Raw genomic sequence first — 15,647 nt, 5'->3', positions numbered from 1 at the left:
TCTGTGTACCGCAACGTTAGTCACAAAGTCAACTTCGCTTATCGTTAATCCGTTACTAAAAAGGTAATGCCGTTCAACGTTAAAACTTTACTTTACTGTACATCTAGCGCAAGTGACAGTTAATCATTCACTCGTAATAGTAAAATTGATGTTGATGGTTTTAGTGAAACGAGCAAGTGGACTAAAAGTTTTACCGTTGTTTAGGTAAAAATGTTTTGATTTGGGAAGTTCAGGTAGGACATAGAAGATGAATGTAAACATATTTAACCAATTAGCTTTATTATCACATAATTATCAATGTTATGTTTATCTAATGCGTTAAATGACAAATTGTTGCAAAAAAATGTTTCTTAACATCACTGGGTAAAATGTCCCTTTGTAGAAACTTCCACTGTGATACCAGCACTACATACTAAACATAGCGTTCACATCTCATGCTCAAAGTGATGCCCACTGGCTTGCATACATAGGGTCACTCTGCGGATGAAGGGTGCCCTACTCCATGCTACTGTTTCCTCTTTGATGGCTGTACAAGCGTCAATAATGCGTTGCTTCATGTCCTCTGTTGTTGTTGGTTCATGTTGGTAAACAGCATCCTTCACTGCTCCCCAAAGAAAATAATCCAGCGGTGTAAGGTCCGGAGATCGCGCAGGCCACGTAACTGGGCCACCTCGTCCAATCCACCTACCAGGGAACTTACGGTTCAGAAGTCGTCGTGCACGTAAGGCGTTATGTGCAGGGCATCCGTCATGCTGATACCACATGACCATTTTCCGGTTCAGAGGTACGGTGTCCAAGAGAACAGGAAGATTGTGTCGTATAAATTTGGAGTATTGCTGCCATTTTGGATGCCATTTATAAAGAAAGGTCCGATAACGGTATCTCCAATAATCCCACACCAAACATTAACGTTCCACGGACGTTGATGCTCTACCTGACGGAGCCATTTTGGATTGTCTGCGGACCAATAATGCATAATCCTAATATATACAAATTTCTTTGTTGTAGAATGATGCCTCGTCGGTAAAGAGAACATCTGCAAAAAAATTTGGATTAGTCAGAAGTTTTTGCTGAGCCCACCGACAAAATGTTACCCTATTGCGGAAGTCATTTCCATGAAGATCCTGGTGTAAATGAACATGGTAAGGATGAAATTTATGACGTTTAAGAATACGCTGTGCACTTGATTTCGACACACCAACTTCACGTTCAATTTGACGTGTGCTGATTTGAGGATTCACAGCTATGGCAGCGAGCACAGCAACTTCAGCACGTTCATCTGTGCGTGTTCTAGGACGATGTCGCGGTCTTGTATTTAAGCTTCCCGTTTCACGTAGACGAGATGTGAGACGACCAAACATCCAGCACGAAGGCGATGGCTTGTCAGGGAATCGTCTTCTGTAAAGTCGTTCTGCCTGAACAGCATTTCGTCCACCTACAACAGGGTACAGTACAGGTATGTAGAGTAGGGTAGAAAACAGACATATTAACTTAATAATCATAATGTTCACTAAGAGTACTATCAACAAACAAGCAATCTCATAACGTATTTTCCGTCAACGTACATTCTCCATAGATAAGCAGCATTTCTACCATATCTTCATGTGTGTACATTATACTGTACAGTATAAGTTCCACAACACAACGTTTATTCACAATGTGTACTACCTCCGTGCCGTCACTAGATTACTCTGATGCACGACTACACTGGCAAGCGGTGTACTGCACGCCAAAGCAACAACATATGGGATGCTCGGAGGGTGGTGGAGTACAGGAGTTTGCATGGGTCGCAAATCATAAACAAGGCGAAGTGGTAACTGTGGCAGTAGTGGGAACTACGTTGGACACACGACTAGGTGGAGCCAGGCCCTGCGCGTCAGGCACAATGGGTCATATAACGCATTAAAGCACTCCGTCTTCAGGCCACAAGTGGCCCATCGGGACCATCCGACCGCCGTGTCATCCTCAGGAGAGGCGTGTGGTCAGCACACCGCTCTCCCGGTCGTTATGATGGTTTTCTTTGACCGGAGCCGCTACCATTCGGTCGAGTAGCTCCTCAATTGGCATCACGAGGCTGAGTGCATCCCGAAAAATGGCAACAGCACATGGCGGCTGGATGGTCACCCATCCAAGGGCCGGCCACGCCCGACAGCGCTTAACTTCGGTGATCTCACGGGAACCGGTGTATCCACTGCGGCAAGGCCGTTGCCATATAACGCATTAGATAAACCTTATTTTGGGTGTGCAGGATAAAGAAGACAACCTGACGGGTGTACACCGATCGGTACTGGTTCATATTGTGTACGTAGATACGTAAAACGTGCACGAGGGAAGCCATTACGTGCTTATGAGAGTTGATGGCAGCAGACCGTATTATTCGCTTCGGACCTCTTGATAAGTATGGAAGTGTGATTACACATGCCAATCACATCGCGATTACGGGCTGCATGGGGTTCACGCCTGACGTGCGCTAGCAGCGCATGTCGGGTGTTTGAGGCGTCAACTTCGCGTCTCAATATCTCGGGATGTAATGGGAATATTGCGATGCAATCAACGCCATTGTGTATGTTCTTCGTAATGCTATGGATTTCTGAAGCTAAATATAAGAGGTCCATTTAAAAAAACATAAGTTTGTGTTAAAAAAACACATATGGTTTCGTTTTAGAATGTTTCCAAATATGTACATTCATGGGCCCCAGACCTACATTGATACCGGTGAAAGTCGTTTTCTAATAGCTATTATTGTTCCAGAGATATTTTGGGTGGACAAGATAGCTGGGACGCCCTGTATATTGCAATGGCAGAGCGCGCACGTAGAACGGAGCCACTGAAAGCGTGGCTGAGTGGGTGGTCGCCACTGGGTCTGCTGGACCCAGTAGCTCCTTTGTCAACTTTGACAGTCGTGGGGTGGTATCAATAAGTGATACCACATGACTTACTTTCTGATGTCCCTACATAATGTAATGAGATGGTAACAAGGAAGATGCAGTAACATGAAATGCTATCAATTAAGTGCCTCTAAGAAGCACTGAACTCAGTTGTAATAAACATATCGCTGCTAATGAAAAAGTAACACTGCAGATTCACTGGTTTTCGACCGCTTCTTCTCTGATATAATTGCATCTTCATTTATTTCATCCCAGCGTCTCCATTATTTCAGATTAGTGAAATTACTTCTACATCTACATTTATACTCCGCAAGCCACCCAACGGTGTGTGGCGGAGGGCACTTTACGTGCCACTGTCATTATCTCCCTTTCCTGTTCCAGTCGCGTATGGTTCGCGGGAAGAACGACTGTCTGAAAGCCTCTGTGCGCGCTCTAATCTCTCTAATTTTACATTCGTGATCTCCTCGGGAGGTATAAGTAGGGGGAAGCAATATATTCGATACCTCATCCAGAAACGCACCCTCTCGAAACCTGGCGAGCAAGCTACACCGCGATGCAGAGAGCCTCTCTTGCAGGGTCTGCCACTTGAGTTTGTTAAACATCTCCGTAACGCTATCACGGTTACCAAATAACCCTGTGACGAAACGCGCCGCTCTTCTTTGGATCTTCTCTATCTCCTCCGTCAACCCGATCTGGTACGGATCCCACACTGATGAGCAATACTCAAGTATAGGTCGAACGAGTGTTTTGTAAGCCACCTCCTTTGTTGATGGACTACATTTTCTAAGGACTCTCCCAATGAATCTCAACCTGGTACCCGCCTTACCAACAATTAATTTTATATGATCATTCCACTTCAAATCGTTCCGCACGCATACTCCCAGATATTTTACAGAAGTAACTGCTACCAGTGTTTGTTCCGCTATCATATAATCATACAATAAAGGATCCTTCTTTCTATGTATTCGCAATACATTACATTTGTCTATGTTAAGGGTCAGTTGCCACTCCCTGCACCAAGTGCCTATCCGCTGCAGATCTTCCTGCATTTCGCTACAATTTTCTAATGCTGCAACTTCTCTGTATACTACAGCATCATCCGCGAAAAGCCGCATGGAACTTCCGACACTATCTACTAGGTCATTTATATATATTGTGAAAAGCAATGGTCCCATAACACTCCCCTGTGGCACGCCAGAGGTTACTTTAACGTCTGTAGATGTCTCTCCATTGAGAACAACATGCTGTGTTCTGTTTGCTAAAAACTCTTCAATCCAGCCACACAGCTGGTCTGATATTCCGTAGGCTCTTACTTTGTTTATCAGGCGACAGTGCGGAACTGTATCGAATGCATTCTAGAAGTAATGGAAAATGGCATCTACCTGGGAGCCTGTATCTAATATTTTCTGGGTCTCATGAACAAATAAAGCGAGTTGGGTTTCACACGATCGCTGTTTCCGGAATCCATGTTGATTCCTACATAGTAGATTCTGAGTTTCCAAAAACGACATGATACTCGAGCAAAAGACATGTTCTAAAATTCTACAACAGATCGACGTCAGAGAGATAGGTCTATAGTTTTGCGCATCTGCTCGACGACCCTTCTTGAAGACTGGGACTACCTGTGCTCTTTTCCAATCATTTGGAACCTTCTGTTCCTCTAGAGACTTGCGGTACACGGCTGTTAGAAGGGGGGCAAGTTCTTTCGCGTACTCTGTGTAGAATCGAATTGGTATCCCGTCAGGTCCAGTGGACTTTCCTCTGTTGAGTGATTCCAGTTGCTTTTCTATTCCTTGGACACTTATTTCAATGTCAGCCATTTTTTCGTTGGTGCGAGGATTTAGAGAAGGAACTGCAGTGCGGTCTTCCTCTGTGAAACAGCTTTGGAAAAAGGTGTTTAGTATTTCAGTTTTACGCTTGTCATCCTCTGTTTCAATGCCATCATCATCCCGGAGTGTCTGGACATGATGTTTCGAGCCACTTACTGATTTAACGTAAAACCAGAACTTCCTAGGATTTTCTGTCAAGTCGGTACCTAGTATTTTACTTTCGAATTCACTGAACGCTTCACGCATAGCCCTCCTTACGCTAACTTTGACATCGTTTAGCTTCTGTTTGTCTGAGAGGTTTTGGCTGCGTTTAAACTTGGAGTGAAGCTCTCTTTGCTTTCGCAGTAGTTTCCTAACTTTGTTGTTGTACCACGGTGGGTTTTTCCCGTCCCTCACAGTTTTGCTCGGCACGTACCTGTCTAAAACGCATTTTACGATTGCCTTGAACTTTTTCCATAAACACTCAACATTGTCAGTGTCGGAACAGAAATTTTCGTTTTGATCTGTTAGGTAGTCTGAAATCTGCCTTCTATTACTCTTGCTAAACAGATAAACCTTCCTCCCTTTTTTTATATTCCTATTAACTTCCTATTAACTTCATTGTTTTGTGTCAGGCTAAGCTACAGTCCTCCATCATATCCGTTCCTCTGGTAGTGTTATTCCAGAATGTGGAACCACCTATGTTTGTTCAGAAGTAGCAGGAAAAAAAATCAATGACAATCAAAGTTTGAGTCAAGCTTGGAGGTGAGCTCAGACAGCCCCTCGGTTAAGGCTACAGCATGGAAAAAGTAGGATACCAGAGTTCGTGTCCTTATGCGGCATAAATTTACATTAGTCACGAGATACACATTAAAACTGATTTCAGAATGAGATTTTCACTCTGCAGCGGAGTGTGCGCTGATATGAAACTTCCTGGCAGATTAAAACTGTGTGCCCGACCGAGACTCGAATTCGGGACCTTTGCCTTTCGCGGGCAAGTGCTCTACCAACTGAGCTACCGAAGCACGACTCACGCCCGGTACTCACAGCTTTACTTCTGCCAGTACCTCGTCTCCTACCTTCCAAACTTTACAGAAGCTCTCCTGCGAACCTTGCAGAACTAGCACTCCTGAAAGAAAGGTTCGCAGGAGAGCTTCTGTAAAGTTTGGAAGGTAGGAGACGAGGTACTGGCACAAGTAAAGCTGTGAGTACCGGGCGTGAGTCGTGCTTCGGTAGCTCAGTTGGTGGTGGTGGTGGTGGTTAGTGTTTAACGTCCCGTCGACAACGAGGTCATTAGAGACGGAGCGCAAGCTCGGGTTAGGGAAGGATTGGGAAGGAAATCGGCCGTGCCCTTTCAAAGGAACCATCCCGGCATTTGCCTGAAACGACTTAGGGAAATCACGGAAAACCTAAATCAGGATGGCCGGAGACGGGATTGAACCGTCGTCCTCCCGAATGCGAGTCCAGTGTGCTAACCACTGCGCCACCTCGCTCGGTAGCTCAGTTGGTAGAGCACTTGCCCGCGAAAGGCAAAGGTCCCGAGTTCGAGTCTCGGTCGGGCACACAGTTTTAATCTGCCAGGAAGTTTTAAAACTGATTTGTTTACAGATCACACAAAACTCAACAATAAGACCAAATAAAATGTAGTTTTAGAAACTGTTGGTCATGAAATCTTCATCAACATTAATGAATTATTTCTAGCCAATTGACTGTTATTGAAATATACAAAAACTCGTTACACGCAAATCAGAACATGTAAGAAGACATTAGTCAACTTAAGTGGAAAACATGGAGACATGTGAGTAGAAGAAGATGCAGTTTTAAATTCTTGGGATTACAACTAGATAATTAATTCATATTTGTCCAGCATACAATGGAACTGATGAAACACATAAGCAAATCTTTGTTAGCAAATGGAAAGTTGTCACACATAAATCCAAATTCGAAAGTAGTGACATCAGTGAAATACAAGACATAGCACTGAAAGCACGTTTGTTATGGACATCAACGTACAGACAGAACAGAACTGGCTCCACGATAGAGTGTGCTGCTATTTATACATACATAGAACGTTACACAATATTCTAACATTTCAGACATACCAAACTTCGAGAACCTTCTAGAAATGATCAATACTAAATCATAAATAGTCGCTAGTGATCGAATTTGACCTGAAGACCCGTAGCGTGCCAGCCAACGACGTTAACCGCCCTACCACAGTTTGAAGCATTGTTTCCTCACCTGGAGGAACAGTGACCCACTGGACCCAGTTACAGCATCCCAAGTCTAGGTCTTGTCAGTGGTCCTCTGTACGGCAACACTGGAGTATCCTTGCATTCGGATCATTACATCACGTCCTGTTCGCTGTGATGGGCATAGAAGGTGGCCCCCACCTTCCAAACACAATTGTCATCGAGTGAACCTTCAATTTCATTAAACGAGAAGTCTCCATCATCGAACTGTGCCTGAGGACAATTCCAATATATATTGAAATAACATTCTTTCCTCTAATTTATCAAATATGGCGCAGTACTGTTAAGGACACCTTCAAGACCTTTACACACCAAATAAAGGCAGGGAGGGGCAAGCAGCACTGAGATGAGATACCAAACGTGCCACTGGCGAAGAACCTGACGGGTAAACTCAAACAAACTTTTTATGTTATCTTATAAACTCTTATACTATTATATTTAGTACTAAATAATAAGGTAACGTGTGGTGTCCGTTCTTTCAGGAGGGTCGAAAAGAATAAGACACCATTTTCATCCTGTAATAACTATGAATTAAGACACAAAGGAATTAATTACAGTAGTTGCCAGTGGGTATTGATTCAAATCAATGGAGAAAGTTGAAAATTTGTGCCACGCTAGGTTTCGAACCTGGGTCCCCTTCTTGCTAGGCAGATGCGCTGACAACTGTACCATCCGGATACAGTGGCCGTTGCAAATGTACAGACTACCCTAGCACGCCCGCTGTCAGATCCAAATTCTCAATTTAACGACAAGCAACTGATGTAGCACCCCTCGTCCATTATCCTCGTTAGTCATGGCATTTCGCCGATCCCAGCAAGAGATGAAGCGTGGTATGCATTTGCAATGGAGTGATCATTGACTGTCCTCGCCTCAGTTATATGATTTTCAGTTTTCCTCACTGATTTAAATCAATGCCCACTGACAGCTAACGTCACTAATTCCTTTGTGTCTTGTTTCATAGTGGCTACAGGATAAAAATGGTCTCTGTTCTTTCGGGCATGTCCAAAAGAACATGCACCACTATATAATTAAGGCAAGGAAGGGCAATGATCACTTCAGTGTGGATACACACCACGCTGAAACTCTTGTTGGAATCAGCAAAATGTCACGAGTGATGAGGGTAATGGGCAAGGGGTATTACATCAGTAGTGTGTGGATAAGTTGAGAATTTGGGTGTGACGGGTATCGTGCTAGGGTATTCAATGTAACTGTGATGACCACTGTGTCCGGATAGTGCAATGGTCACTGCATTTGCCTAGTAAGCAGGAGAGCTGGTTTCGAATCCCAGTAACACAAATTTTCAAGTTTCACCATTGATTTAAAACAATGTGCACTGACATCTAATGCCATTAATTCTTTTAAGGCGTGAAATAAGAAGATAATGTTTTACTTCAGATGAAGAAAATAAACAGCAGGTTTTTTTGTAATATTATGAACCATGCGAGGATATAAAGTATAACGTAAATAAGTAATTGAAAGATAGCAAATGAGAACGTCTCTTGGCGTGAGCAGGAGTGATGGAAGTATTGCCTTTGTGAGGCGGCAGCAGCCAGAAGGTTGCCAGGTGCAGAGGCTCAGCGGCGTGTGGGCGAATGACAGGATCCCCGGAGCACCCAGCAGCGGTTCTTCGGCATTTCCCAGTGTGATGTGTCCGTCAGGCTGCAATGAGTAATCACGAAAATGATAAAGTTAAACGTATCTGCCCAATAGTATGCTGGGCATGTTTGTCACTGGAAAGACCCATAACAGAAGCAATGACAGCATGACATATTGGATTTACATCAAGACATTTGAAAATATTAACTATCTCATTGAGTATTAATGTAAATTCTTGAAAACAAAAATGAAATCGCTATCGCTTACTGGGTGGTGAGTTTATCAGACCATGCTGATGCTGATGAAAGTACCATTGTTTGATAAGCAGATTGACCGTGAAGAATCTGACTTTAATTTCCACCTTAAATAGTGGTAGCAAAACTGAATCGTACTTCGTATTTAAAGATGCAAGTTCTACTCGGAATATAATAGACAAACAACAAGACGCGATCCGTGATCGGTCCGTCTGCTTTCGAACATTGTACGTTACACTATCTCTAAAACAGAAAATACACAACCCAAAAACATATATGAGGGATCTATAGGCGACTACATTAACGATAGACACTTTTGATAAACATGCCAAGTTATTATTGAGAACAGCACAAATTAAAATATTTGCCAGTCACTCATACCTACGTGATGGCTGACAAATTAGACTGATTAACGAGAGGAGTTTCTTCCCTTAACAAACCTACACCGTTTAAAAATAATAGTTTTTTCATATAGCAATACTTTATCTTTTTATTGTTATTGAATCGTCTATTCTCCTTTTACCTTACGCTTGGGTGGGTATACATTTTATTATGACAGTAAGGATAAACAAAAAAGAATGTCACAATATTTTATTTCTTACGCTTGAACAGCTAAAGTGGACGAGACCCTGGTTCCAGTTGACAGTGCCATTGCAGCCAACTCTTCCACTACAATTGCTGGCCGGAGTGGCCGAGCGGTTCTAGGTGCTACAGTCTGGAACCGCGCGACCGCTACGGTCGCAGGTTCGAATTCTGCCTCGGGCATGGATGTGTGTGATGTCCTTAGGTTACTTAGGTTTAAGTAGTTCTAAGTTCTAGGGGACTGATGACCTCAGAAGTTAAGTCCCATAGTGCTCAGAGCCATTTGAACCATTTTTTCCACTACAATTTTGGAAACTCCAGCCAGAATTACAGGCCAAGTCAGCTCATAACGTCTAGGTTGCATGAGGACTAGCTGAAGAGCATTTTGTTCACTGACATGAACGCTGCAGCGACGGTTCAGAATTGCTTTTACGTGCTTGCTGGGAATATATCATCCAGAAAACATATTTGAGCCAGTGACATTTTATCTCCCTACGTAAGTTTAAATTAGTGACTGTCCGTTGTACACTTTCTTCCAGAACATTAAATGGGAAATAATGCCAGAGCAGGTAAGGAGCTGCTTGACACCACCTAGCTGAAGTCAGCACTGGGAAGACATCCCCAGTAAGTGAATTTTCCGACTACTTAAACCTGTGAACGGAAGAACTGCAAACTGCCTTTTTTAATGTTGTCACTGTTCCGGCCCTGTGCTGGAGCCATATACCCTCATTTCTTTGAGCAGTGTTTCAGCAGTAAAACTGGTAAGAACTTTTTTTATCTCATTCCTGTATCTAAGGTCTCTGCTTCTTTCATGAAGTCGAGACCTGGCTTTCAGCGTTGTTGGTCAATGGACTGTGTCCGCTGCTCGGGCTCACTTGGAGTAGCGGAATTAACGCAGAAATTTTTACTTCGTCATGACTCCACCCGACCGAATATGTGGGACAGCGGAGGAAAGGCTGCAGAGAATGAAATTGATTGTGGCCTGTCATGTCGCCATTGACAGAGAATATTTCTGTTAGAGTTTACGACCCCCAGTGTAGTGGGAACAAGGAGACTCTGCTAGCTAGTTAGAGCTACTTTTCTGTCGTCATTAGCTTTTGCTTTGAACATTCAGATGTTAGAATATTGAATCTGACTACATACGGTAGTAACTAAAATGAAGTCTAATAGCAATAAAGTTGTTGTAACCACAAGAAAAAGGCACCTTTGGTCACAACCAGTGCTTGGTGCATTGCAGGTCACGAATGAAATATCCCAAGCATTATCAAACGCTTCAGCTTGATACGGAGCGCATGGTAGACGACGTCTCGGCGCTTTCGTCTTCTTGATGAAGCGTCGTAATCCTGAACTTCATATCTGACGTCTGATACGCAACGAAGCATAATATATTGTCAAAAATAGCGATTTGGTACCTTTTCCGGCAGTCCCACTTCCTGCATTGGTGTAGAAATCTATACCAAGTCTCCTGGACTTAACCTCACTGGCCAGTGTTTGGGGATATAGCGCTGTCGATGCTTCTCCTGGTCGTCCAGGGACTATTTGGCAGCCAGATCTCTCGCTTCTTCGGCCCTAGTCACGAGGGGTGTCATCTGGGTAAAACGAGTGAAATGTGTCCACTTTCGTTTCAGCCGCATGACTGCGCACCAGAAAAAAACAGTGTGAAAGCTGTAGTGTCTTTCTTAGCTGTTTTATAAGCAAAATTCCACGTTCTGGACCTTGATGAGACAACACATCAATGCACATCAACAGCACATTTTCCAACGTCTTATGTAAGCGTTCTGTGAGGCCATTCGTCTGTGAGTGTCATGCCGTTGTCATCCTGTGGACGATGTCGCAATTTTAAATTACCTCTGATACCAGTCTTGACTGGAAAATTTTTCCACTATCAGAGATCGTCACATGAAGCGCTTTGTGTTTCAAAATTTTGTCTTCAACAAGGAACCTTGCAATTTCCGAAACTTCAGTAGTCGACATTGTTCCAGTAACAACATAGCAGGTGACTTATTTCTTTGCAGACTATTATCCATAAATTGCCGGTTGTCGACTTAGGGAACCTCCCCAAGAGTTCGATTCCAATTACAGTGACGCTGCTGCGGGTGGGATTCGCATCAATGCCTCGGAGGTGATTGCAGTACGTTGTTCCGCCGCTGATATTCCTTACAGTGGCTCACATAAACGGATCGATTGGGAAACGGCCAGTGATACCAGCGTGTGGTTCTGTACAGTCTTCACGAATCCCAGGTGATCAGATGTTGGAGCGTCATGGACACACTTCACGATAGCTGACTGGGACGATAGGCAACCATGTACATTCCTCTATGTCTAGTTTGTGTCGGAAATAACTCAGTAATGCAACGGAATTAAGTCACAATATGCTGTGTTACCTAGTCCTGTCACTAACTAAGCTTTACGTGAAGAAAACGGTTCTCAGAGATCTACTTTGCGTAATTTTGATGGTGAAATTTGGTTATTTAAACACAAAAGAACTCATTTTATTTCCAAACTTAACGAAGGTAACCACGTGAGAGTTCGGCAGGGCGCCAATCTCGCGTCCGTCGGCCGTCGCAATTTAATACATTATTATTATTATTATTATTATTATTTTGATTGTTGCCGACGAAGGTGGTGGGCCTTAATAAAAATGATATTTCATTCAATTTTGATTTACGATTAAATGCTTTCGTGAAGTTCTCCTTTTTTTAGTCTTAAATTATTTGTTACGTTAATGATTGTTAGACTCGCTGAATCTTAAAACATGAGCATATAAGTTGAACAATGGAGTAAACTTTTCATATTAATTTCCTCGGCTAGTCAGTTCACTTTAAAGCAAAAAATCTTTAGTTATTAATTACAATTGCGGCCCACACACGCGCGAGTGTATTTTTTCTTACCTCCGTTAACCATTGTATTGTAGTCAGAGTCCTGGCTCTGGCTCTCGGCTATGGTACTGAAAATAAGAATCTTAAAGCTACGTATTTCTGCAACTTCGTGCCGCTGTGGATAAAACTGAATATTATGTTAATAGCGGGCGAGTTTTTCGCTTCCGTTAATTTTTTATAAGTTAATATCGCCCCGTAATGGCGTCGTTGGCTGCATCGGCTGCTGCGATTGTTGAACTGTAAATTACTCGAATGCAGGTTAATTCAAAGGAAGGTGGACATGAAATCGGAATCACCTCTTACAAATTAAAAGTGAACAATGATATTAAATCAATATATTATCTACTTAATTCATACAAATATGCTTACATTTGCCAGCACTCGCAAGATGTCCGTCTACACGTAATTAAGACAAGAGAAGAAGTGAAGACGACTAAAAAATTAACAAAAGAGCGTATCTTGTCGTCTCTTTAGATCATTTTGTTATATTTCTTTGCCCTCGAAACTTACACAGAGAAATGATAAAAATACATATTATTCCATTTTTAAAAGTCTCTTCTTTATAAATACCGTTTTTTAAGTCTTTTCGTAATATAGCACTGGGGACGCTATACTGGGACGATAGGCAACCATGTACATTCCTCTATGTCTGGTTTGTGACGAAAATAACTCAGTAATGCAACGGAATTAATTCACAATATGCTGTGTTACCTAGTCCTGTCACTAACTAAGCATTCCGTGAAGAAAACGGTTCTCAGAGATCTACTTTGCGTAATTTTGATGGTGAAACTTGGTTATTTAAACTCAAAAGAACTCATTTTACTTCCAAACTTAACGAAGGTAACCACTTGAGATTTCGGCAACAAACACCAAAAAAACGTAAAACACGAAAACTCCCGTGAGTGAATTCGTAAATAATGAAGGAAATGGCTATAATTTTGTTCAATTACAACTATAAGGCCCAAATAAACTCGCACTTGGTCATGAGCATGTCGTAATATGTCGTCTTAGAGTATATAGACACAGTTTACATAGCTGTCAGATGTCAGATGCAAAATTCCCACTTATAGTGTGTCTTGGACCAGTAACAGACGAGCCACCTAATTGTGGTTGGTAGAAGTTCAGAAGTTAATGCCGGACGCAACAACTTACGTAGTGTAACGTATACCACAACAAACACGTAAATGCACCTGATAAAACACTACATACATGTACGAAAACACGCACCTCCAAAAGAATATGTAAAACACATGCAATGACAGCTGCAATAAAATATAAAGAAAGACACAGAAAGTAAATATGTAGTAATAACTACTGTTAAGGGTGGACTGAACAATGTCAACACTGATCTGCGAACACACTTTACAGAAGCTACATTTATTTTTAAGGAAATTAAATAATGACAAACGTTAGTTACAAAAGGAAAGGAAATTACAATTGAAACAGTTTTAAATGCTTCAAGTCCTTATAGAGACAGAGAGCTTGGCACTGCAGCTTATCTTAGTATGTGGTTGTTGTGAGATCGATGACAACTCGCTGAAGCTGGCGACGTAATGACAGTAACTGCATAAGAGGTGAAACTGCCATGAAGACACTCTCATGCTTAGTATTGGTATATAATTCTCCATGCTATAATGTTATCCTCCTTAGTGTTCCTTTGGTCACACACCAGGTAAACCTAGTCATCGCTGTAACAATCCAGATTCGTATGTATACAAACACCACATACCTTACAGACACATTTCTGTTTTAATACCATGAATACAGTTTCAAAATACAAGGTATTTAAAAAAATTGCCTTGTTTCAAAACTTGGAATCAACTGCAAAACATTCACACAATCTTAAAGTATTAGCTGCGCTATTACAAATGCTCCACGTGTCCACCAGCAGCAGCACGAATAACATCTAGATGATAGCTAAATTCTTCATAAACTTTACACGCTGTATCTGCTTTTACATAAGTTATGGCGGCTGTAATTCTGTTCTTCACTTCTTTTATGTCACAGGGTAAAGGGGAGACAAACACACTTTCCTTCACATATCCCCCACAAGAAAACATTGTATGGGGTTGTGTATGGCGATTTTGGAGTCCAAGAATGCTGGTCAGTATCTCAGAGTCCCATGTGCCCTATCTAGCGCTGAGGCAGAGTGTCATTGGAAACTGATGTATGTTGTTTTGCCAGTGTGGTGGATCTCCATCCTGTTGGAAAAAGCCAACAATGCAGCACTGAAGACAGCTTATTCCAGTCAATGTGTTTTCGACTGTACAGCTTTTCACTAGAAATGGTACGAGAAACGTTCACTTTAGGAGAGTCTCCATATGCGCATGTTATGTCAGTTTACTTTGCCAATAACATCATATGTTGTTTCATCACTGAAAATTAACCATGGTCAAATGTATTGTTTTCCATGTCTCCTGGCAGAGCATTACGGAAGTCAACCGGTTTTCTTTTATCACCACCCGGAAGAGCTTGTACTAATAGTAGTCTGTACAGTTCATAGACCAAGGAACACCTAAACACTCACCAAACAGTCATATGAGGCGTTGCCAGTTCTCTGCTTGAATGGCGTGTAGACTTTCGTGGACTCCGCTCAAACGTTTCTTAAATTCTTTCCACTGTGCTAATTCGAGGTCGACCTGGACTCTTAACTTTGCACAAGCATCCTACCTCTACAAACACCAACGACGAATGTGTCTGGCTGTAGGCGGATCAATATCAAAACTCCGACGAAGTACGCTGGACCGAAACCGTTGATTCACTCTTTGAAAACTGCAGCATACAAAACGTCATCTGTCAAGCGGCCGCCATCTTACTTCTGACTAACAGCAAACCAAGAAGACGCATTGACTGACATCTAACGGCGATTTTCTGAAACTCGAGGCCGCGCCCATGCAAACAACACACATTTCCCTGCCGGCACTTCTCATATTTCGTAATTATCACAGTCAAAAATCAGGTCATTGTTTTGTAAACACCTTGTAGTACACAATTCACTTTGACTCGCCGATCGCTAAAATATAAAACGTCCGCTTTTAGCAACCACGACCGCGAATTTCCAGTTTTGGCGAAAACAGTACACCACGTCATAAACAGTCTGAAAGTCTTCACGACGACGTTTAATGTTTTACCACGCACAGCGGTTCATTGACTTGCAGACAAGATAATAACGTCAAAGTACATCAGTTCGTGCAAAAGAGTTCGGTGCTAACCATTGCAATCACAGTCCATTCGCGTAAGCATTGTCACTGCTGTTTACAGTACTGAATGAAGCTGACTATATTAAAAGTCTAACATTTGTTTCATAACGAAATTTAGTTTATATTGTGAAGGAAAAATAAGAACGCGATCATAAATTTTCGTTTGCTTCTGTGTAGCACGATTACAC

The 15,647-nt window shown here is 42.3% G+C and overlaps 1 pseudogene; it reads right to left on the bottom strand.

The window, feature by feature from the left end:
* Positions 1 to 2,093: 2,093 nt before the first annotated feature.
* LOC126102554 (5S ribosomal RNA) lies at positions 2,094 to 2,210 on the bottom strand (annotated as a pseudogene).
* Between the last annotated feature and the right edge of the window lie 13,437 nt (positions 2,211 to 15,647).

The sequence above is a fragment of the Schistocerca cancellata genome, chromosome 9, assembly GCF_023864275.1.
Source record: "Schistocerca cancellata isolate TAMUIC-IGC-003103 chromosome 9, iqSchCanc2.1, whole genome shotgun sequence".
Taxonomy (NCBI): domain Eukaryota; kingdom Metazoa; phylum Arthropoda; class Insecta; order Orthoptera; family Acrididae; genus Schistocerca; species Schistocerca cancellata.
Note: the sequence above shows the minus strand (reverse complement) of the source record. Positions and strands in the feature narration are given on the sequence as shown.